This window comes from Canis aureus, chromosome 12 (assembly GCF_053574225.1).
Source record: "Canis aureus isolate CA01 chromosome 12, VMU_Caureus_v.1.0, whole genome shotgun sequence".
Classification (NCBI taxonomy): Eukaryota; Metazoa; Chordata; class Mammalia; order Carnivora; family Canidae; genus Canis; species Canis aureus.
This window is the reverse complement of record NC_135622.1, coordinates 2,433,352-2,459,941: the sequence shown is the minus strand read 5'-3', so window position 1 is coordinate 2,459,941 and position 26,590 is coordinate 2,433,352. Positions and strand designations below refer to the sequence as shown.

Here is a 26,590-nt window from a genome sequence, read left to right as displayed (position 1 = left end):
TGCTTTCTACCTGTTTTTACCCTAGTCACACAGAATAGAATATGAATGTGGTGGTGTTGATTCAGATTCATCTTTTCTGGCAAGAACAATACCTTCCTTAGGGGACAATGGGACAAGATAAAAGAATCAGGTCCTTGGATGGCAGTGTGGAGCAGAACTGCGAACCCAAGTGCCCACCAACACAGAAGCAAAAGAAAAAACCAATTTTCTGCCTATAAAATGATAATGCCTACGTGTAAATTCATTTTTACTACCTAGAGTCCAAATGACTCCTTCAACATATTTTTCAAGCTAAATTTTCCAGAATACCTTTACAAATGTATGAATCCTCAAAAGGTATGTCACTACTGAAAAAGAATAATGTGAAAAGAGGGGGGGAAACAGCATATATGGGAATTTGTGGCAGCACGTTAAAAATGAAAAGGAATGTATCTTTTCCCTTGAATATTATACTCTGCTGCTTCATGACTATTCATTTGATAAGACTTATTCGGTATAATAGCATACTGGATTTTCAATTAGATATAAAATATAACTTTCAGTGGGAAATGTTAATAGAAAGCTGAGGAGAAAAAAAAAAACTTACATCCTTGTCTTTTCACTTTCCCCAAAAAGTGAAGTATTATAGGTCTGTGATTGAGAAGAAATTTTCCTTATTCGTACAAGAAAGAAGTTGATTCCTAGGACCAGAATATAAGCAACCATTACACATTCCTGTTTTCCCAAAAGTCAAACAACAATTTTCACATATAACCTACCAGTGACAACATTTTCTATATACTTTTATAACCTGAAAAAAATTCACTAAAAACAGAAATATAAGAGCTCACTGAATGGGCAGAAACATAATTTGATTAACGAACTTTAATAAATCTTAAAGTCATTAAAAGACTGCAAATTCTAAGTAAATTTCCTTTATTCTAGGAAAGCAAAGGAATCTAAACACCAAAGTCCTCCAAGTCCAAGTGTTCCCAAGACTGATTCACACAAATTCTTTCATATCTTGAAAGTACTTAAAAAATAATGGGTGACCAAAACTATCTACCTTATACATCCTTAGCATAGTGGTTAAAAGTACAAACTATGAAGCCAGACCACCTGTACTGAAGTCATGGGTCCACCAGTCAATATTTATGTGTTTTAGGGCAAGTTACTTAGTATCTCTACTTCAGTTTCCTGTAAATGGTGATTATTAATAAAACCTGCCTCACTGATGAGCCATAGATGCTGCTTCAAGGACTTCATGATTTAATTATAGAAAGTGCTCCAGAAAAGTGCTACAACAATATTGTCTTTCTAGATCTCTTGCTTCTTCCTTCTATGTGCACGTGTGTTTATCTATCACCTACTGAAATATACTATGAAAGACACACACCTAAAGACCTGCAAAGTCACTTCCTTTAATCTAAAGTTTTAATTCTTCAAAAGCCTTTGGTTACATTTCTAGAGAGAATTTATTTCATTCATTCAGCAACTGGTTACTGGGCACCTACTATGGCAGGTGCTGTAATGGTTGTGATGAAATAAAAAGATAAGGTCCTTGCCTACAAAGGAGAGCTCATGGTCAGAGCAGCACTATCTAACAGAAATATGTGAGCCCCAACCTTATGCCAAATGTAGAATTCTAAACTTCCTGGGTGGCTACTTAAAAAAAAAAAAAAAGTAGAAGTAAACAGGTGAAATTATTTTAAATAAATGTATTTTATATAATTCAATATAGGGGCATCTGGGTGGCTCAGTGGTTGAGCATCTGCCTTTAGCTCAGGTCATGATCCTGGGGTCCTAGAATTGAGTCCCACATCAGCCTCCCCATGGGGAGCCTGCTTCTCCCTCTGCCTATGTCTCTGCCTCCCTCTCTGTGTCTCTCATGAATAAATAAAATTTAAAAAAAAAAACAACCAAAATACTAAAATTGTATCACTGCAATAGATTATATTTCAAATTATTAATGGCATTCCTTTTTTTGGTAGTGTCTTCAAAAGTCAGAGTGTATTTTACACTTGCAAGCACATTCAATTCAGATGTTAAACTTTTATTGGAAATACTGATCTTTACCCACATCTCTCCATATTCATCCTATCATCACACTACAAAGCCAAGAATGATGCTATCTATCCAAGTAGCTACTAGCCACAGGTGGCTATTCACATTTAATATATATTAAGCAAGTTAAAATTTCAATTCTTCAGTCCCAGTAGCCACACTTTAAGTGCTCACTAGCCAGTCATGGCTAGGAACTACTCTATTGGACACTGCAGGTCTAGGGAGAAGACAAATGTGCAACAATTATATTTAAATAATTTCTATAGCAGAAGTATCTGCAAAGCATAGAAAGAATATTTAAGAAGTAGCACCAAAAGAAACATTGCAGAGAGGTGAAATATCAGCAGAAATGCAAAGAATAAACAGGAACTTGCTAAAGAGGCAAGTTAGGAGACAATATTACATGTAAAAGGTATGCAAAAAATGAGCAAAGGCCTAGGAGCTTCAAAGGGTTTATTAGCAAAACTTTAATACGTCAAGATTAATGAAGACATGAAACTAGCCAGGTCTTGGGCAGGGACCAAATCTCAAGTATTTTACAGTCCATGATATAAGATTGCAGGATACTAACGATTTGTTGGAGGAAGCCTTTTGTCTCTAAATTTGTGGTGAAATTTAAAAAGAAAGAACTGTTTTGAAATGAGAGGAAAGGGGGAGAATCAAAGAAGCTATATAAATGTTAAAATACAAAATTTATGAGCATAAACATGTAAAATAATACTTTGGCAAATATACACCCTAAATAAGTTTAATCATTTTATCATTAACATTAAAGAATTTTTAAATAGTCAACTTTATAAATTTTTGAGATCTTGCTTCTTTGGAGAGTTTTAGAAGTTAGGTTTGGAAAGTAGTCTGAAGAGACTTTTGAGAATGATGCTAAATAATATCTGCATCCAACAATCTCATTTAGTGAAAGCCAACCATGAAAATTTAAAAAGCCAAAAGACATCTGTATTGTTTAACTGCCACTAAGTTCCCAGAATATCAGTTAGGATTGTTCCAGAATGTCCTATTTTCTAAGCAGGCTTATAATATTGAGCTATCATATATAACACAAAGGATTAAGGTTTTATTTATTTATTTTTAAAGATTTTATTTATTTATTCATGAGAGACAGAGAGAGAGAGAGAGGCAGAGACACAGGCAGAGGGAGAAGCAGGCTCCATGCCGGGAGCCCGACGCGGGACCTATCCCGGGTCTCCAGGATCACATCCCTGGCTGAAGGCGGCGCTAAACTGCTGAGCCACCTGGGCTGCCCCAGGGACTAAGATTTAAAAAATATATATATTTATTTACTCATGATAGACACACAGAGAGAGAGGCAGAGACACAGGCATAGGGAGAAGCAGGCTTCATGCCAGGAGCCCAACGCGGGACTCAATCCCGGGCCTCCAGGATCGCGCCCTGGGCCAAAGGCAGGCGCTAGACTGCTGAGCCACCCAGGGATCCCCAGGGATTAAGATTTTAACACAAAATAAAATACAGAATATGAAAAGTTGTAAAGAAGATGTTTTGATTTCTGTAAATCATAAAATAATGAAATTGGCACAACTACATATCACAAACAACTGAATATTTTCTAAAAATCATATGCCAAATCTAAGGCAGATAAGAAAACTTATGATCAGAGTCAACTTCGCTGGATAATAACCTTTACACACTCTGAAGAAATATTATTTTTTTAAGGAAACAAAACAATATCCAAAATAGTATTTTAAGTTCTTACTGCTCCAAACTGACCCATTCAATAGATACTTAGTAAATTAGTTTCTATACCAAAGGTTTTCAACACTTTTCTTCAATTCTCATTATTTATAATTCAAAACATAAAATATATTTCAGAACTTTGTTCTTCACAATCCTAAGCAACAGTCAAGAAAACAATAGCTAAATTCAAATTTTAGACTATTCTTAATTAAATGCTATTTCAGTTCATCTTATCATTCAGACAGTAATTGTTATAGTTCATACAAGCCCCAAAAGATAAGGAAATCTTGCTACTAGTACATTTCATTTAAGGTATTAAATATACCCCAGAAAACTGGGATTTGCCTAAGATTTCATTTTTTCTCTGTTGATTCATATAAAAAAAAAAAAAAGACAAGGCAAGCCAGTGCTCAGTGTTTTTGTCTCTAACACAACAAAAAGCAAGTAAAAATCCTACAGAGTTTCTTTTTTAACATCAAAAAAGGAAATGAAAGAGGGGAGGGAGGGAGAAACTGAAGAGGGAGTATTCTGTTCCTTCCTAGAGAATATTAATATAGAACCTTATAGGGATCCCTGGGTGGCGCAGCGGTTTGGCGCCTGCCTTTGGCCCGGGGCGCGATCCTGGAGACCCGGGATCGAATCCCACATCAGGCTCCTGGTGCATGGAGCCTGCTTCTCCCTCTGCCTGTGTCTCTGCCTCCCTCTCTCTCTCTGTGTGACTATCATAAATAAATAAAAAAAATTTAAAAAAAAAAAAGAACCTTATAATATGTAAGGTGCCACAATATCTCCCTAGCTCATATCCCAATTCTAGGTACTCCACTCACTTCTCTCAATCCCCTAACAAGGATTAAAAGAAACCCCCACCAACTATGTATCATTTCTCTACTTCCTCTTCACAGTAAAATCTACTGACAAAGTTGCCTCTACTTTTTATCTCTACTTCTTTGCTTCAATCCACTACAAATGAGCTTTTTAGTCCTACCACCTCAATGAGACAGCTCTTCTCAAGGTCATCAACGATTCCCATTTCTCTTTTTTTAAGTCAATGGTTAAACTTCTCTGATCTCACTTTTTAAAAAAATTATTTCTCAGGAACCTTTGACCCAATTGATTACTTCCACCTTAAAACACTCCTCTGAATATCACAGGGCCCTAACTCACTGATTACATCTTCTCAGTAGTTTCCTTTCCTTCACCAAACTTCTAAAAAGCCTACTATGCCAGGGGTCTATTCCTGGCTCTTTCCTCTTTACAATTCAAACTCCCTTCCCAGGTGATTCTATCTAGACTTAAGGCTTCAAATACCAAAAATATGTTGATGGCTCTCGGACAAAATCTCTAGCCTGGAGATCCTAGAGCTCCAGCCTCATAAAGACAACTACTACTCTACATGTCTAATATGTATTTCAAATTTAACCCTTGGTAATGCCATCAGGGTGCCCAATATGCATTTCTAACCTAACCCTTGGTAATACCTTCAGGGTCTACTGGATCGAGTTTTTTTCTTAAGTTTTTTTTGCGTAGTTCAATTTGTAAGGATTGATATTTCATGACTTTCTTTCCTAGAGGTCTTCCAAAGAACAAAGAGAAAATTTACTTTAAAAAATATATATTTTTTTCAATTACCATATAGCTATATTGGACCCTTTTATAAATCAAAGATATATTATGGGACTTCAGTGTTTTTCCTACATCTTGCAATCTTTTCTAGTTCATCATCCTGGGAATTACTTCATCATTACCCATCAATTATTTCCAACTATACTTAAAATATTAAATAATAATATAACGGATGAATGATGGACTCGTCTCGAGGGAGGATGCACTACTGTACCTTCAGTTTTCTTATTGCGTTATCCAAAAAGTATTGCCTTATCTTTCAAAAAGAAGTCTGGGGACACCATCATTGTATTCGTTTTGGGTTTCAGTGGACACAGCTGAGGATTCAGAATTTTTTATTATCTATCCATAATGGCAAAGAGATCAATGGAGAAAAATACTTCACAATTATTAGATGTTGAGTGTTAACAGGCAGGTCACAGTAAAATTTCAGAAAATGAATCTGCAAATGGCAATATTCCTAAAAACGAATTTTCTCAAATCTAAGAAGCAATGAATTTACAATTCATTTGCCAATGTATTTTTTAAGGAAAAAAAGGAAATACAGGATTTGTAGTCAATTCAATAAGGACTTTGTCATGTACTAGGTTACAAGGACCTGGACTATCCCATTTGCCTAAAAGGATGTGTAGCAGTATTCTTTCATCTTTTATAATGTTTGTACACAAAATCTACTTAATAAAGCTCATATGTGTATAAATGCTACAGGCAGACACTTATACAAAGGTATACATACAGAAGAGAAGGAAACTTTTGATATAGAAATGAAAAAATCATTGGATAATCATTCTAATTGGGAACTTATAAAGTTAAAAAATAAAAATGCACTTCAATTGTTAATGGTCATCCTTTTTGAAGACAAAACATTAGCCATCAAAATTTTCAAAAGAAGTAATGATAAGCCAAAGCCTGTTAGAAGTGTATTTGAAATATGAAATTAGTATGTATTTAATGTCTATGTTCCAGGTTTATCAATGGCAGTTGATGAGTAGTTAATTGTATTTAAAGACTTTTCTTATTTTGAATATGTATATGCTTTCACAACCAGGAACAAATAAAAATTTGAGTCTGACTCCCAGCAACTTATCTTGTTGGATATCAACAAACTGATTCTAAAATTTATATTCAACTTTTTGGTCTTGCTGTTGGAAACAAGATGATGAAGGGGTCGTCGTCATTTGGAAAGCATCACAGTAAGATGTACATGTGTCACAGTTGTGACACTCTAAAGTCTACCACCTTCAGAAGTCAATCTGTGGCAAATGTAGCTCTCCTGCCAAGCAGAAGAGAAAGTATAGTTGGAGTGCCAAGGCTAAAAGATGAAATATCACTGGAACCTGTTAAATGAGACCTCTAAAAATTGTATACCACAGAATCAAGCATGGATTCCATGAAGGAACAACACCTAAACCCAAGAGGGCAGCTGTTGCAGCATGCAATTCATTTTAAGGATTACAATGATTAGTCACACAATAAACATTCTGGTTTTAAATAAATAAGTTAATAAGGTTTATATAGAGAGGCCAAAGATTCAGAATAGCCAACATAATATTGAAAGACAAGAACAAACTGACCAACTTCAAGACTTTCAAAGCTACGGTAATTAAGTCAGTGTGGTATTGGTGAAAGAATAGACAGATCAAAGGAAAAGAAGAGAGGGCCCAGAAATATACCCACATAAATATAATCAACTGATCCCTGACAAAAAGAGCAAAGTCAACACAAAGAAAAGAATAGAGTCTTTTTAAACAAACAGTGCTGGAATAAGTGGGCATCAACATGAAAAAAAATTGATCGAGACACAGATCTTATACTCTTAACAAACTTCTAGAAGATAACGTAGAAAAAAAAGTCGAGATGGGTGTTGGGTTTGGTGATGACTTTTTTTTAAAGATTTATTTTTATTTATTTATGATAGACATAGAGAGCGATGGGGGGGCGCAGAGACACAGGCAGAGGGAGAAGCAGGCTCCATGTCGGGAGCCCGACGCGGGACTCGATCCCGGGACTCCAGGATTGCGCCCTAGGCCAAAGGCAGGCGCAAAACCACTGAGCCACCCAGGGATCCCCTGGTGATGACTTTTTAGCTATGACATCAAAAGCCCAACCAAAGAAAATATTGATTAAACTGAAGAACTGGCTTCATTAAAATTAAAACTTTCTCTTCTGGGGATCCCTGGGTGGCTCAGCGGTTTAGCACCTGACTTTGGCCCAGGGCGTTATCCTGGAGTCCCGGGATGGAGTCCCACATCAGACTCCCTGCATGGAGCCTGCTTCTCCGTCTGCGGTGTCTGTGCCTCTCTCTGTCTCCGTATCTCTCATGAATAAATAAATAAAATTTTTAAAAAAACACTTTCTCTTCTGTGAAAAACACTGTCAAGATGATAAGAAGACAAGCCACGGGTGGGAGAAACTATTTGCAAAAGACATATGTGATAAAAGCCCATTGACCGAACTATACAAAGAACTTTTAAAACTCAACAACAATAAAACAACTCCACTACAAAATGATCCACAGGCCTTAACTGATATCTCACTCATGAAGATATACAGATGGCAAGTAAGTATAGGACAAGATGCTCAACATCATATGTCACCACAGAGACACAAATTAAAACAATGAGATACCACCACCAAATGCTGGTGAGGATGTAGACCAAAGGAATTCTTATTAACTGATGATGGGAATACAACAACATGGCATAGCCACTTTGGAAGAGAGTTTGTAGGTTTTTTTTTACAAAATTAAACATACTCTTACCATTCGATCCAGTAACCATGCTCCTTGATATTTACCTAAAGGACTTAAAAACTTATACCCACACAAATTGGCCTAAGCCTGCAGGTTACCCATATAAATGTTCAGAGCAGCTTTATTCGTAATTGCCAAAACTTGGAAGCAACCAAGATGTCCTTCAGTAGGTCAATCAGTCAACTGTAGCACATTCAGATAATGGAATATTATTCAGTACTAAAAAGAAATGAACTATCAAGCCATAAAAAGATATGGAGGAACCTCAAATGCATATTTCTAAGTGAAAGAAGCCAATCTGAAAAGGCTACATCATGTACAATTTCAACTATATAACATTCTGGTTAAAGGGCTTTTATACATTTTTTTTTATACATGTTTTTTGCAAATAGTTTCTCCCACTCTGTGGCTTGTCTTCTCATCATTCTGGAAAAGGCAAAACTATAGAGACAGTAAAAAGATTAGTGGTTGCCAGGGGCTATGGAGGAGGGAAGAATGAACAAGCACAGCACAGAGTATTTTTAGGACAGTGAAAATACTCTGTATGACGCTACAATGTTGGAAACATGCCATTGTACATTTGTCCAAATCCATAGTATATACAACACTAAGAGTGAACCCTAAGGGGAATTATGGACTTTGAGTGATAAATATGTCAATGTACATTCATCAATTGTAACAAATGTACCAATCTGATAGGGAATGTTGGTAATGGAGGAGGCTGGGGCTGAGTGGGGTTTGGGGGCATATGTGTTACCTCTGTACTTTGCTTTACTATGAACCTAAAACTGCTGGGAATAAAAGAAGCATTTTTTTTAATTGAGTTTGCTATGTTTAAATTCTTATTAAAATTTCTAATAAAGTTATTTTCATTATTCCTATACATGTACTTCTGCACTTTGTAAAATAACTTAAAAATATAAAGACCAAAAGTAAAAAGGGTACCATGGATTCAGCTGACAAATGATGATGACTATATTCCTTGGTATACAGAGGGCTAATATGGCCCAAATAAAGAGGAGGTCCTCAACTCAGACTTCCACATGCAACTTCTAGACTTGCCTAATTCAGCAAATAGCGCCACTATACACTTAATTACTGACATCAAACAATCAAGGTCATCCTTGACTCCTTCATACCTGTCCAACCTCTCCATCAATTTCCACTGGCGTCATTGTTTGAATCTCCACCGCTCCCATAGTGATTGAAGCCACCACTATCTTCCCCTAACATTAGCAACAGCAACCTACTTGGTCTTCTATCTCCCATTTCTATTGTCCTCTTGTCTTTCTTCCACACAGAGTATAAACTTTGAAAAACCCTCTAGATGTTTTCCATCACATTTTTAAAAATCCCAACTCCTTCCTATGGCTCACCAGTTTCCATGTGACCTGGCCTCTGGCTATTTCTCCAACTTATCTCTCATTCCTCTTCCCCCTTGGCTTTCGGTCCTTGAATATACCAAGTTTATTGTCACCTTGTAGTTTTTTTTCTGCTGGGAATGTCCTTAGAGATGGCCTTTGTGGTTTCTCATCTTTACCCTTCAGGTATCAATCCAAAAGTCACCTCTTCAGTGTAGCCTTCTCTGATTCTAGCTAAATGGCTCTCACCATACCCCATGATCTTCACAATCTACCAAAACCTATTTTACATTCTCCACATTTATTATAACCTTACTGATAATAAAAATGATCCTATTTATGTATATGTTTATTATCTATCTGCCCACACACAATCTTCTTAAGAGTAGAAACTAGCATGAGGCACCTGGGTGGCTCAGTCAGCAGAGCTGTCTGACTCTTGGTTTCAGCTCATGTCATGACCTTAGGGTCATGAGAGAGCCCGTTGTCAGGCTTCACACTCAGTGCACAGCCTACTAGAGATTCTCTCTCTCTCTCTCTCTCCCTCTCCTTCTGCCTCTCCCTCTTACCTCCCTCCACCCCCACTCCACCCCCCCACCCCCCCATGTGTGATCTCTCACTCTAAAATAAACTAATTAACTAAATAAAAAATCTTTTTAAAAAAAGAATAGAAACTACTTTTCTCAACGACTCCATTCCTAACACCAAGAACAAGAGCTAGCACTTACTAGGTACTCAGTAAATACTGGCCATTTAAACAACAAAAGGGAATCCACAAAAGTTATTCCTTGCTGAGGACAAGATAAGAAGTGTATATATAGGTCAGCACATTACCTCCACACCAACACTTACTCAGTTTTCCTTACTGTGTAAGGTACAGAAATGTCTGTATATCAATCCATTATTGTCATACAGCCTCATACTCAAATGGACTCCATCCATTTTTAGGATAGTATGGATATAATTTTTAAACATTAAAAATGTTTAATCTGCCTGGGTCAAATAGGAAATTACAAATATGTAATATTTCTTACATTTGTAAGATGTAAGATTATTTGTAAGAAATGAGAATAACATCTCTGCCCTCCTCCAAATTCCTTTCCCCAAAGAAAAGCCTGTTTATAAATATCAAGCAAATGAAAAGCTGCCAAATTTTGATCTCTCCCAACATTCACATTGATTTAGTTCCATTGAAAAGAAAAAATATGGCTCAGAACAACATAGGGAGTTGGTTGGGCTCTTTCTCCTCCCCTAACTCATGATTGCACACTACTAAGATAGCCTGGCAGCAGACACAACTCAGTAAGTGCACACAAGCTTGGAACACCTTTGGATGAATCAGCTCAAAAATATCTGTACTATCAGAAAAACAACCTATGGCATTTGCTCTACTCCGTAAGTGACATTGTCATTGTTTTAATTCTCAACATACTAGCTGTTACAAATATCTAGGTATTTCAAAAAAACAGTGTTAGTGTACTGAAAATATTCAAGACATCTCTTCTTTTGAACTTTTGACGGAAAAGCAATGTAAAACAATAATCCTATGAACATATTTATAAAAAGTGACGGATTCATTAATCAAAACCAATCAATGATAACAGCATTTTATGCTTCCCCAAATTAGTGAAACAAGAACTGATAGAAGCACATCAAACTAGTTACATCCTAAAAGCATGGGTAGGTGAAACTTAAAATGTCTGTAACCCAACATCAATACTACCTTGAAATTAAAGACTATAAAAAGAACTGCATTTTTAGCCACTGGCTGGCTGAAGAACACCAGTGAAGAACACCAGGCTGAAGAACAAGCAAAGGTAGTATGCCACAGGAGGGGCAAGTCTTCCGCTAACATCACAAGATCACTGGCCCAATGAGTGGAGTTTGATAGTAATTCTTGCTACTAATAAACAAAAAAAAAGAACTGCATTTTAGATCATGAAAACAACTTACTATACCTTTTGTATTACTCCTCACTTTTCAGTAAAAGCATACTTTCTTTTAAGCACGTCTTTCTTTTCAAGACAGGGCCCAAAGGAATTAAAAGCTGTGTCTTCTGCAGATCTTATGCCTTTAAAAAAATTTTAAATCTAACTATATATAGGACAAAGCCCTTGCTATCTATAAAATGTAATGTATCAAATTCTACTTTCTCTCCTGACTTACATTCATAATTTGAAACTAAATTCTGGGGCATAACCCCCATTAAATTCCTCAATCAGTAGACAAAAGAAAAGTATGTTCAGATTCCTACTCCGATTACATCTTGGCCACTCGTAGTCATTTGAAACGATTTTTTTCCCTCCCAGCCCAGCTGCTGAGATAAGCTCTGGTCCCCAGAATTGCCACCCTTCTCCTAATATTAACCTCTTCTTCCCCAAAGCTATAGGGATGTTTAAAAAGGAATAAAGACTGAAGGAAATAAAGGCACTAATCTCTGTCTATAGAGAGAAACTAAAAGGTAGTTTCTCAGCAGCTGCAAATCACCAAGGGTTCAGGTTAAAAGGGTCACAGACTTTGAAACAAAAAGGAATTTTGGGATCAGTCTACCTACCTCATTTTACAAACAATGAAAACCAGAAAATACTCCAGATAAAATGAACTCCCTAACTGGGATGCCTGGGTGGCTCAGTGGTTGGGCGTCTACCTTTGGCTCAAGGCATGATCCTGGGGTCCTGGCATCAAGTCCCATATAGGGCTCCCTGCAGGGGGCCTGCTTCTCCCTCTCCCTGTGTCTCTGCCTCTCTCTGTGTCTCTCTCATGGATAAATAAAATCTTTAGGGAAAAAAATTAATTCCCTAATTGAACAATTCCTTAAAATTCCTTATCTTAGATGAAGAATATCTACTGGAAAATGAGAAGATCAGAAACTTTACAATAACTTGCTTCAGAAGCATATCCCACTTTTCATTTATTCAGCGAGCTTCACTGTGAACTTGATTTGTATGTAGTGCAAGTGAAAGCATTTCATTCACCCCACAGACATACCTAGAATGCCTACTATGTGAAAATAGCTGGGGTAGGAGCAGGTACAAAATTCCCAGCCCTCAGTGAGCTTACATCCTAGACTGGGAAAAGAGAAAGACAATAAACATAAGAAATCAGCAATAAATGAAACATAGTGTGTGAGCTGGTAATAAGTGCTATGGAGAAAAAAAGCAGAGAAGAGAAAGAGGGAGTAGGGGTTGGGGGCTGGCAGGGATTTAAATACAGTAGTCAGGGAATAGCCACATAGATGTCTGGAGGAAAAATACTACAGGGAAGGCAAGGTCAAAGTCCCTAAAATAAAAGCCTGCCTGGAATGCTCAAGGAAAGGCAAGGAAGGTAATACAGTTGGAATGCATGAAGCAGAGAACAGCAGGAGGTGAGGTCACAGAGGTATGAGGAGGCCAGATCTTGTAAGTTCCTGCGGACCACTATAAGAACTCTGGTAAGATGGACTTACTCTAAGTAAAATGAATATTATACAAAGTATTAAGCAGGAGACTGATGTGATTAGACTTAGGTTTTAACAAAATGACTCTAGCTACTGATATACGGAAGGCAAGTGTAGCATCTCAAAACCAGTAGAAAGTCTAGAACAATGATCGAAGCAGAAGATCATGGTGGCTTGGACTAGTGGAGTAGCAGTGGAGTAACAAAAGGTCACTGAATTTTGGATAACTTTCTGGAAGTGCAGCCAATAGGATGTGCTGACAAACTGGATGTGGCAGATGAGAGAAACCTATAAATATATATCATGATACATACAATATAGACATACATGCATAATAGACTGCATCCATTTGGATTGTATATTTCAAGGAGTTTGTATGTATCTATGAAACCACTGCTGCAATCAAGAAGCAGTTCATCTCTTTCATCTCTAAAGGGTTTCTCATGCTCCTTTTCAGTCCCTAGATAGGCAGTGATCTGCTATTCCCTATCACTGTAAATTAGTTAGCAATTTTTAGAATTTTATATAAATGGAATATTAACAGTATAAAAGTATTTAGAGTTTGGCATCTTTTATTCAATATAATAATTCTGAGATTGATTTACACTGTTGCATGTCTCACTGGATCATCCCCTTGTATTCCTGAATTGTGGTATATGCCCTATATAGTTACACCACTTTTTATATTCCATTCATCCACTGATGGACATTTGGGTTGTTTTCAGTTTGGGTCTGTGATACTGTGGTATAAGAAATACATATTTTCAGGGCGCCTGGGTGGCTCAACCAGTTAAGTATCTGATTCTTGATTTTGGCTGAGGTCATGATCTCAGGGTGGTGACATCAAGCCCCAAGTCATGATTTACACTCACCACAGAGTCTGCTTCTCCCTCTCCCTCTGCTCATCCCCCCACTCATGATCTCTCAAATACATAAATAAAATCTTAAAAAAAAATATATATATATATATATATATATTTTTTTTTTAAGACCTGAAAGCAACTTTAAATGTCATCAATGGATAAATGGATGCGGTATCTATATACAACAGAATGTTACTCAGCCAATAAAAAAAGGAAATCTTGCCATTTGTGACAACATGGATGGACCTTGAGGGCATTACACTAAGTAAAATAAGTCAGAGAAAGACAACCATATAATCTCATGTATATGTCAAATCTAAACAAAGAAACAAATCAAACTCATAGATACAGAGAACAGATTGGTGGTTTCCAGAGGCAAGAGGCAAGGAGGTGACAAAATGGATAAAAAGGGTCAAAAGGTTTAAACCTCCAGTTATAAAATAAATAAGTCATGAGGATGTAATGTGCACCATGATGACTATAGTTAATAATACTATATTGCATATTTGAAAGTTGCTATAAGAGTTAAATCTTTTTTTATTTTAAAGATTTTATTTATTTATTCATGAGAAACACAGAGAGGAGAGAGAGAGAGGCAGAGGGAGCCCGATGTGGGACTCGATCCTGGGTCTCCAGGATCACACCCTGGGCTGAAGGCAGCACCAAACCGCTGAGCCACCCGGGCTGCCCAAGAGTAAATCTTTTTTTTTTTTAAAGAGTAAATCTTAAAGTTCTTATCACACACACACAAATTCTATAATTAGGTACAGTGATAGATATTAACTAGACATTGTCGTGTGATCATTTTGCATGTATACAAATATCAAATCAATATGTTGTGCATCAGAGACTAACATTACATGTCAATTATACCTCAATTAAAATATACATATTTTTGGAACTCCTGGGTGGCTCAGCGGTTGAGCGTCTGCCTTCAGCTCAGGGCGTGGTCCCAGGGTCCTGGGATTGAGTCCCATATCAGGCTCCCTGCAGGGAACCTGCTTCTCCCTCTGCCTGTGTCTCTGCCTCTGTGTGTCTCTCATGAATAAATAAATAAAATCTTTAAAAAAAATACATATTTTATTGGTGTTCCTCCAAATCCTGGCACAAAGCTAAATCCTTAGAATTTTTTGAGGGATATGGGTGACAGGAACATCTGTTATTCGTAATAAGTCCTCTCTCAACATATCTGAGTTCATGTTAATATAGTGGCTGTCATGGGCTCCTTGATAGCTACAGAATGGGGGTTGGTTGCCAGAAGAACCAACTATATGAGTAAAGGTTTGGAACTACAGCCCTAACCCTGACATCCAGGTGCTGGAGACTGAGTTTGACCACCAATAACCAATGATTTAATTAATCATGCCTACATAACAGAAGCTTCCCAAAAACCTTAAGTGATGGGGTTTGGAGGATTTCCAGATTGGTAAACCTATCCAAGTGTCAGCAGGATGGTACACGCCAAACTCCATGGGGAAGGAAGCTCCTGCACATGGGACTCCCAGATCTCCCACACCCTTTCAACTGGATGCTTGTTTGTATTCTTTATAGTATCCTTTATAATAAACCAGAAATAATATGTAAGCCTCTCACAGAGGTCTATAAGCCATGATATAGCAAACTACGGAAACTGAGAAGGAGGTTAAGAACCCCCCGATTGACAGTCAAGTCAGACTGAAGTGTGGATAACCCATTACATGACCCACTACATGTGACTGGTGTCTGAAGTAGGGGGCAGTCTTGGGGGCCTGAACCCTTAACCAGGAGGTCTGTGCAAACTTGAGGATAGTGTCAGAACTGAATTAAATTGTAGAATTCCCATTTGGTACCTGCAGAGAATAAGAGTATTTTATTGCTTGATATGGAAAAACCACATTTGGAGTCAGAAGTGTTATGAGTAAAGAACAGGTCTTAGTAGTGAGGGTTAATGTGGATAAAACGGATACAAACATTTATAGACCAGTTTTTGAGTGAACATATGTTTTCATTTCTCTTGAGCAAATAATTAAATAACTGGATTGTATGATTAGGCGTATGTTTAACTTTTTAAAAGAAATTGCTGGGCAGCATGGGTGGCTCAGCAGTTTACCGCCGCCTTCAGCCCAGGGCACGATCCTAGAGACCTGGGATCAAGTCCCACATCAGGGTCCCTGCATGGAACCTGCTTATCCCTCTGCCTGTGTCTCTGCTTCTCTCTCTCTCTCTCTCTCTCATGAATAAATAAACTCTTAAAAAAATAAAAAATAAAGAAATTGCTGAACAGTTTTCTAAAGTGGTTGTAATATTTTACATTTCTACCAGCAGTTGATGAGAATTATACATCTTTGCCAACACCTGTTATTGTCAGGTTTTTAAACTTAGCCATTCTAATGGAGAGAGAGAGAGGGAGAGAGAGAATCCCCTTGGGGTCTTCATTTGTATTTACCTGATAAGTAATGATATCAATCATCGTTTCATGTGCTTGCTGGCCATTCATATGCTGGCCATTCATTCTGTTTTATGAAGCTAATTGCCTGACTTTTTAAGTTTCTTTTTCATTATTATTATTATTTTAATATTATTGCCACCCTGCCAGCTTTAAATTTCTTCTCAAAAGCATGTATTAATTTCATACATACAGTGAAATGTCTTTCTAGGCTTATTCAGATATGTCTGTCTATTCTTCAATATTATGTTGTTTAAATTTTTTTAATAAAACATGGTATTTCCATATCATTTTTATAAAAAATGGTAATATTATTTCTTCCTAATTACTGTTCACTGAAAATTGTCTTTGTTTTTGTCCTTCCAAATGAACTTAAGTTCTCTAGTCAAATTTCAAAACACTTTGTAATTCTGGCACAATAAGTATTAACCAATTTTGGAAGCATGCCTATTTTTACTCTGTCATCCCATTCAGGATCATAATATGACTTTCTATTTAGATTTTTTTTTATCTTTCAGCAAAATTTTATAATTTCCTTCATTGATTGGCCTTATTTTCATCAAGGTATTCTTTGATGCTATAGTAAATAGTGCATTTCCACTACATTACTTTCTTATGTTATAGACGTCACTAACCTTTTCTTTTGTTCAACTTCAACTTTCATATTAATTCACATCTATTCTAAGTTTTTCAAAGATTTACTATAAGGAAATAAATACTGAGTTTTATCGAACTCCTCTGGCATTGGCTGAAATAATCATGTAGTTTTCATATTTGACCCCCTAACCACATGCATTTTTTTTATTCAATGGAGAAATTCTATCTGGTTATGACATATTATTCTTTTAATATCCTGTTGAATCTGATTTGCTAGAATTTCATATTGGCTTCTCATAACTGAACTAGATCAATAATAACTACTTTTTGGTGCTTTGTCAAATTTGATATTGGCACAGAATGAACTGGATACCTTTCCATATGTATATAGGTATACCATGAAACAGTTTAATATAGAAAATTACTTCTTGGAAAGCTTGGAAGAATGTGTCCATAAATCCATTTAGGTTTTGTTTTGTTTGGAGAAAATGGGTTTCTAATTCTTATAATTAAAGAAATGGAAAAGTTACTTGATTATGAAGGTATTTATTTATCCTGCAAGTATTTGTTGAGTACCCATCTATGCACTAGGCACTAAAGTTCCAATGGTGTGCCAAACAGCCATCAATGCTACCCTCAAAGAGACTATAGTCTCGTTGGGAGAAAAGAGACACAAATAATCAGAATCATTATTAACAGTATTAACTATATGAAGAAAAGGTATAGGGAATTATGAAAACATATGACATAAATATCCAAACCAAGGCTTTGAAGATTAAGGGATAGTTTCCCCATGGACACGAAATTTTGAATTGAAACCTAAAGATACATAGAAATTAACTGCTCAAGACAAGGGTAACAGCATTCCAAGCAAAACAAATAGGATGTACAAAAGTCCTAGAGTGAAAGAGGATAGTGTATGCAAGATCAACAGAAAATAGGTCTGGCTAGAGTGCAGGAACCAAAGGAGTAAGGCTACAGGGCAAGAGAGGCAGGCATGAGTCATACAGGATTTGAAGGCAAGTAGAAGCTATCTTTACCTTTTGAAGAATGGAAGCCAGTAAAGGGAATTTCAAACAGAAGAGTCACAATCACATTCTTCTACTTTTGTAGTTGATTTTTACGGCTTACGTTTGCTAGGAAATTTTAGATTTCATCAGGATTTCCAAGAATAGTACCACAAAACTCTGCATAGTGGTCTCATAATTTTTTAATCTCTTCCCAATTTCTAGTATTCCTATTTATTTTAATTTTTTTTTGATGGAGGATAGAGCAAAGCGGCAGAGGGAGAGAATCCTTTTTTAAATTTTACGTTCAATTAACATATGGTATATTAATTTCAGAGGCAGAGTTCAGTGATTCATCAGTTACATGCAATACCCAGTGCTCATTACATCATGTGCCCTGCTTAATGTCCATCACCCAGCTACCCCATCTCCCCATTTCCCTCACCTCCAGTAACCTTCAGGTTGTTTCTTAGAGTTGAAAGTCTCTTATGGTTTGTCTCTAACTTCGTCTTATTTTATTTTTCCCTCCCTTCCCCTATGATCCTCTGCTTTGTTTCTTAAATTCCACATATGATTGTAATCATATGATAATTGTCCTTCTCTGATCAACTTATTTCACTTAGCACAACAGGCTCTAGTTCCATCCACATCATAACAAATGGTAAGATTTTTTTTTTTTTGGATGGCTGAAAAATATTTCATTGTATATATACACCACATCATTATCCATTCATCTATCAATGGGCATCTGGGCTCTTTCCATATTTTAATTATTGTGGACATTGTTGCTATAAACACTGGGTTGCAGGTGCCCCTCCAGATGACTATGTTTGTATCCTTTGGGTAAATACCTAGTAATGGGATTCCTCAGTTGTAGGGTAGCTCTATCTTTAACTTTCTGAGGAACCTCCATACTGTTTTCCAGAGTGGAGGGGGAGAGAGAATCTTAAGCAGGCTCCACACCCAGCACAGAGGCCAATGCGCAGGGCTCAATCTCACAACTCTGAGATCATGACCTGAGCTGAAATCAAGGGTCAGACATTTAACCAACTGAGCCACCCAGGTGCCCCCTAGTATTCCTTTTTAGTTTGTAAAGTCATTTCTTTCTCTTTTCCTCCATTAGATTTGTGATGGGTTGCTCTATTTTATTGGAATTTTGTTAAAAGTCTACTCTGGACATTATTTTAATGAATAATTAAGACAGAAATTCCTGCCATATTCATTGGGGATAATGAGGGGAAAAAACTGCTTCGTGTCCTTGAGTAAAACTTCCTCACTGAATCTTTCTCATCTTGGGTTTTCTTTTGTCTTATTTTTTGTTTCTCCCTCATCTTACTTAACTTCCTTATTTTTTGGTCTTTGTCATTTTGTTGAATAGGCACATCACGCTAGAGGTTGTATAATCCTACTCAAATCAACAGAGGAAAAAAATACACAACTGTGTTTGTGACTCTCCTTTTGTCACTATATAATATTAAAGCTGTACTTCTAAGAGACTTCCTGTATCAGAAGCCACTGCAAAAGGCTTTGGTATACTCTTAAACATGAAAAAAAAGAGAGAGAGAGAATACCTTTATTGTCTAGGTAATACTCACAGGACTGCATTTGCATCCTAATATCTCTTAATAGTATATAAAAAAGAGGTCAAATAATTAAAAAATAACATTTTCAGAAGACAATCAGATTTCAGTGCATGAGTATGTGTATGCATAGAAGCTAATCTAGTAGAATTAATACATCAATACTTGGCTAAATCTGACATCCTCTTGGAATAGTTGTAGAGAGATCTTTTGGAGAAGTTATCAATCCTCAAGACAGATTTCAGATTAAAATTTTTCAAAGAGGAAGTCAATGGTCTCAAAACTTCAAAATGAATTGATGCCAAATGACTTCACTGCACTTTGATTCCCAAATAGAATCCCTTATGGCTACATACTTTGACTACCTAAAAATTGCAGCACCAGATCTCCAGGATTGGAACATTATTATAGCTAGTGCTAACTATACTCAGTTTACCTCCTGTCTCTCTTATTCCTTCCTCTTCCTGAAAGGGGAAGGTGGGAGCAGTAAGCAAGGTCCTCTCTTTGCAAGAAAAAGAGAAATCAAGGCAGTTAATGCTCCTGCTCAGGAAAGAACGACACTGTGATCTCTCTCTCTACTCTGTAAGGAAAGACTATCCCTCCAGAGGGGGGGAAAATGGTTTCAGTACCTCACTAATTGGCTATTTTATGAAATGGAATACTTTAGAATCTTTGTTGTGAGCTAAGAAAGTAATCATGAAGAAATATTCATTATCCATCCATCCTCATTTCTGTTTAACCAGGTGGACTGACAATGAAGGATGCGTAGAGAGTTAAAAGTACTGTGGACAGACACACTGCCCTGACAATTAAGATCGTGTTTATTTTTCCTATGCATTTATTTTCTCTGTAGAAAACGTACAAAAATAGAAAAGAAAATGCTGGAGAATAAAAACCACCCACAGTCCCGCTATACAGAGGAAACAATATTTGGATGATTTTCTCCTGTCCATGCTATATCACCAAGAGATTATACCTGCTTGACTGTACTGCCCAACTCCATCTCAAAAAATATCTTAAGTGAGGTCTATTTCTTTATGAGGGACAAAAATCTCAAGCTGTTCTTATAGTATTCTTCATTATGACACTTTCAGGAAAACTGGGGTCAAAAAGTGAGCCTTCTGGAACATCATAAATGAAAGAGTGATATAATTGCATAAGTGGGAAATTTCTTGAAAGTCTGTAATACTGTCTACAAATTTTTTTTGAAGATGTAAAAACCTATAGAGTTTTGCCTATTTTCTAGAAAAATATACATTACAAAAAGTATTTCGAGAAGGTAAAGACTATCTGAAGATACTGAAAGCCAGGGACTGGAAAAAATAGTCACTTATCTATATATCCTCAAAGTCATTTAGGATGAGTTCATCTTTAGAAGTTAAAGCCTAAAATAACACATAATCCTTATATTAAATTAATCAGCTCATTCTATAGACTGACATAATCCTGATAACAAAACTTAAGAAAAGCCTCCCTAAGTACAAATGCCAAACCAATTTCACTCCATACAGATACATTTTTCTTCTAAAAAAAAATCAGCAAATTGAATACAAATATTAACTGAATTGATTGAAAGAAGTAATATATTTGCAGATAATCTACCCAAAATTTCCAAGTTATTCTGGATGGATTTCCTCCCACTTGTTTAGAAATTATAACCCCCCAAAATATAAATCCAAACCCCAAATCTTCTAGATAGGTTATCCTGTCTCTTAACATTATATGACTTAAGAATTGAAGTCTAAACTCTCTCTCTCCCCACCCCCCAAATGTAATACAACACTTACAACAAATTCATTTCCTGCCCCAACATGAGACTGAACAAGGGAACTCATGCCCCTGTGATGTCCCTCTCATCATCAATCACGATCAGCCCCTCCTTACCCATTTTATTTGGCCTAGGCATCTGTTTCAGCACTGATCCTTTACCAACCAATATGTCACATTATTGCCACCTGCCACTGCAAAATGTTCTTTTTCTTTTAAGCAACTAATGTAACATTACAAAATGCATATGGATTGGGTACCTGGCTGGCTCAGTCAATAGAACACGCAACTCTTGATCCTGAGTTTGTAAATTCAAGTCCCATGTTGAGCACAGAGATTACTTAATGAAAAAAAAAAAGTTTTAAATGCATTTGGATAATACCATAAATCATTACTTTAAAAGAAATGAGAGGGGGTGCCTGGGTGGCTCAGTCAGTTAAGCATCTGTCTTTGGCTGAGGTCGTGTTCACAAGTCGGGATTAAGCCCTGAGTCAGGCTCCCTGCTTAGCGGGGAGTCTACTTCTCCCTTTGACCCTCCCCTTTCTCACTCTCTCTCTCAAATAAATAAAATCTTTAAAAAAAAAAAAAAAGAAAAGAAAAGAAAAGAAAAGAAAAGAAAAGAAAAGAAAAGAAAAGAAAAGAAAAGAAAAGAAAAGAAAAGAAATGAGGGTTATCTATATGAAAAAACATCACAATTATCCCGAGCTGGCATGTTATAACAACCTAAAGGCTATGGCGCTAGTTTGCAGGACACTGTACCTTTTTTTTTTTTTGACACCGTACCTATTAACAGACAAAGGAAAGAATATAGACGTACTACCACACAGAGATTACCAATTAAAACAACTTTTCCTATCCGTTATATAAGAGAATGCTGACAGTTCTGCTCTTACGACCTCAGGGACACTGGTGACAGGTAATATTAAAAAGGAGAAGCATGGGTTGAAGTCTGCCAGGCACTCAACTCCCAGCTTGGGTAAAGAAAGGATCTTTATTACAGTAATGATGTTACCCTATGCACAAGGCCTATTTTAATATTAAAACTTAATCTTTATTCTTATAGACATCCTCAAAAAATGTATGAGAAAATAAGTTGAATTAGCTGTATATGCTCACACAGAAAATCAACAAGAAGCCCAACTATGACTTTTAGCACAAAGAACCATTCAAAGTACTCTCATAGCCTTCTCTCCACCCTAGCTGCCTTTATAGAAGCTTCTTGGCTCTATCTCAGTCCAACTGAAGAAAATGATTAGAAGCATTATTTGCTCATTCTTTACCAGTATTTAATTACTTAAAATACAGTGAATACTACCAAAACCAGCACAAAACATATTTCTTATTATAGCTTATTTTCACTTCATTAAAGTTCCACTATCCATTTATGTCAACCTATTAAAATGCAACATTTGCATATTTTTAAGACTTAAAATGCTATTTCAATTACACTTCTAGCTCTATTAGAATCAATGTGAATATATTGACAAGATAATTGTTCACAATCAACACGAACAATGAAACAAAAAGCAAGTGTCTGTGAGCTTAAGCACTTATGCCTTAGATGTATAAAAATAGTAGTTCTCATATTTATTTAGGTAATGGAGTACCAGACACATGAAACATTTACATGTATATTTTTTAATGAATATTTAATTTTATAAATCTGGAGCTGGTGTAATTAATAGGTTTCAATTGTTTAGTAATAGTTATAGAAGAAAATGTAAATTTAGTTAGTTTTCTGCAAACTGGAAAATAATTATTACCTTCATTAATTTAATACTATGTTATAAGGAAAGTCACTTATCTTAGAGATTCTCCCCTACTAGAATGGCTATCATCAAAGACATATAATAACAAGGGTTGGCGAGGATATGGAGAAATTTGGATTCCTCATATACTGCACTGCTAGTGGGAATGCAAGATGTTGCCACTTTGGAAAACAGTCTAGCAGGTTCTTAAATGGCTAAACACAGACTTACCATATAACTGGGCAATTCTGCTGCTAAGTATACATCCAAGAGAACAGAAAACATTTATTCATATAAAAATGAGTATACAAATGTTCATGACATTATTTGTAATAGTCAAAACGTGGAAATTTCAATATCCATCAACTAATAAATGGATGAACACAATGTGGTAGCCATACAATGCAGTAGGATCCCACTATAAAAAGGAATAAAGAACTAATATATGCTATTACATGGATAAACCTTGGAAACATGCTCAGTGAAAGAAGCCCAGACACAAAAGGCCACATACTGTGTAAATCCATCTGAAATGTCCAGAATAGGTAAACTGATAGTGACAGGTGGTAGATTATTGGCCACTAGGGGCTGGCCAGAGACAGGCAAGGGAAATGCCTGCTCATGGGCACTGGTTTCTTTGTGGGGTGGTAAAGCATCTCCTGGAATTATAGGTCAGTGATGGATGGCTGTACAGCTCTGTGGATAAACTAACAGCCACTGAACTGCACACTATAAAAGGGTAAACTTTACTGTATGTGAATTATATTTCAATTTTTTAAAGTAATGAATAAAAACACAAAAAATACACAGTTACTGACCATGGAGATATTAAATGAAGCCTATTTTAAATATTTTATCTATCATGAAAATTTGCCCATCTATGCATTTGTTAAGAAACCTTTTATGATATAAACATTTCTGTTAAAAATAATGTGACAACTGGTAACCAATAACTTTTACCATGTTTCAATGTATCCACCAAAAGTTTAGATTTAAAAGACTTAAGAAGTATTGCAAATTAAAACAAAACCAAGTATAGGATTATACCAGTTATCTGCACTATCTTTTACAGTGGTTCATGCATCACTGGTACATTTTGAGCATAGTAAAAGATCCTGATTACAGACTTATTTACACAAAGTAAATATCATAAATTTTTTACTCAAATTTCTACCAAGAAGTCAATGTTAATTTTTATTCTGTCCCACAATAAATGTCCAAAACCTAGTATTTAAGCTTTTGCTGTGTCTCAATTCTATTAATTCCGTTCTAGAAAAATTCTACAGGAACTCAGAACTGCATGTAATAACTGAAAACTGTATTAAGTAAAATTAATATTTTTGGAGGACTATATGAATTACTACATTAAAATAATAATGTGTGAATTATTAATATACTAAAATAACCTTACTATTCCTACTACACAGAGTAATTCATTTTCATTCTAGCAAAGTACTTTCTGAATTGCCACGCTGCCACGGTCTACCTCTGTTTTCTAAGCAGTTACATTCGTAATACTGTGAGGACTATAAAGATAATAGCCCTAGACTCAAGGAATCTACAATATAATACAAGTTGAAAGTGAGCAAGTAATATACACTGGGACAGTCTATAAACATTGAGACTCTTACAGTTTAACCAATAGGTAGTGAGGAAAACATTATATGATCTGAATCAGCTACTCCTACATTAGATAAGAAGAGAACAGGTACAGAAGAGCAGCAGGAAAACTCACGAAATAAGTAGTCTGGATGATGAGGATGAAGAATCTAAATTAATGGTGAAAGAAGGACAGATGAAGAAAGGCTCTTAGGTCTTATTTACAAAGTAGAATCAACAGGACTTGGGAGGCTGCAGAGAGAGAAGAGAATATCACCTAGAAGTAAAGGCTTGCATAGGCTTTGAAAACACTTCTGGGGGGATCCCTGGGTGGCTCAGTGGTTTAGCACCTGCCTTCAGCCAGGGTGTGATTCTGGAGTCCTGTGATGGAGTCCCACATTGGGCTCCCTGCATGGAGCCTGCTTCTTCCTCTGCCTGTGTCTCTGCCTCTCTCTCTCTCTCTCTCTCTCTCTCTCTCTCGCTGCCTCTCTCTCTCTCTGCCTTTCTCTCTGTGTCTCTCATGAATAAATAAATAAAATCTTAAAAAAAAAAAGAAAGAAAACACTTTTGATTGGCTCTGACTCATTTCAGCTGTGTATGTTGGGCAATGACTTCATCATTATGGGTTTCAGTTTCCTCCGTAAAATGGAGGTAATAATAGTGCTGACCTATCACAGGGTTGTCATGAGGGCTGACTTAGAAAAGAATGCATGTAAAGCACTTAGCACCGTACCTGGTACATAGGATGACAAGGTTAACAGTAATCCCGCTGACCATGATAGGACATACAGGAAGAACTGTAAATGGAGATGAGCTAAGTATACTACATTTCTGCTTGTGGGCCACAGAATCTGTTAAGTCTAAAGAATGGTGAATACTATAACAAAATTTGTGAAAGTAAATTAAATTAAAACATAACTAAAGACTTCTAGCTATAAAAGGGCTTGAACACCATACTATAGGATTTAGACTGAATAAAAAAATCAACGGTCTCCTAAATACAAAGTTCAGAGTTTGTCTAATATATGACAGCCATTTATTTTTTGGGTGAGAAAACGAAGACCCACAAAATGAAGAACATCCCAAAAGTCACACCACTCCTTGATATACATAGGATGAGCGTGTTAATAAATTAAATGCTGGCTCTCTGCTCTTCGACACACAGCCACATCTTCTGGTGCAGTGCCAGCCAAGTCTCCAAGACATGATGGTGGAGTCTGGAGTAAACGGATTTGGCTACTTGGGGCACCTGGTCACAACAGCTGCTTTTAACTCTGGCAAGGTGGATACTGTCGCCGTCAATGACCCCTTCACTGAACTCAACTACATGGTTCACGTATTCCAGGATGATTCTATCCACAGCAAATTTAATGACACAGTCAAGGCTGAGAGCAGGAAACTTATCAGAAAACCCATCTCTATCTTCCAAGATCCTGACAACAACAAATGGGGTCATGCTAGTGCTAAGTATGTTGTAGAGTCCACTGGGGTCTTTACCACCATGAAGCAGGCTGGTGCTCACTTGAAGGGTGGGGCTAAGAGGGTCATCCTCACTGACCATTCTGTTAATGCCCCCATGATTGTGATGAGTGTGAGCCATGAGAACTATGACACAACTCCAAGATTGTTGGCAATGCCTCCTACACCACCAACTGCTTGGCTCCTCTGGTCAAGGTCATCCTTGACAACTTTGGCATCATGGAGGGACTCAGGACTTATGAGTCCATGCCATCACTGCCACCCAGACAACAGTGGATGGCCTCTCTAGGAAGTTGTGACATGATGGTTGAAGGGCTGCCAAGAACAACATCCCTGTTTCTACTGGCACCACCAAGTCTATAGGAAAGGCCATACCTGAGCTGAACTGGAAGCTTACTGGCATGGCTTCCTGTGTCTCCACCCACAATGTGTCAGTCATGGATCTGATCTGCTGCCTGGAGAAAGCTGTCAAATGTAATGACATCAAGGAGGAGGAGGCAGGCATTGGACAGCCCTCTCAAGGACATCCTGGACTACACTGAGGACCTCCACTCTTCCACCTTTAATGCTAGGGCTCACATTGCCCTCAATGACCACTTT

General features: G+C 36.8%; 1 protein-coding gene and 1 pseudogene across 5 annotated transcripts in view; one reads left to right on the top strand and one right to left on the bottom strand.

The window, feature by feature from the left end:
• MAGI3 (membrane associated guanylate kinase, WW and PDZ domain containing 3) overlaps positions 1-26,590 on the bottom strand; it is a 235,804-nt gene that overhangs the window by 145,246 nt on the left and 63,968 nt on the right. The window lies entirely within an intron of this gene.
• Positions 6,533-6,825, top strand: LOC144281358 (large ribosomal subunit protein eL37-like; annotated as a pseudogene).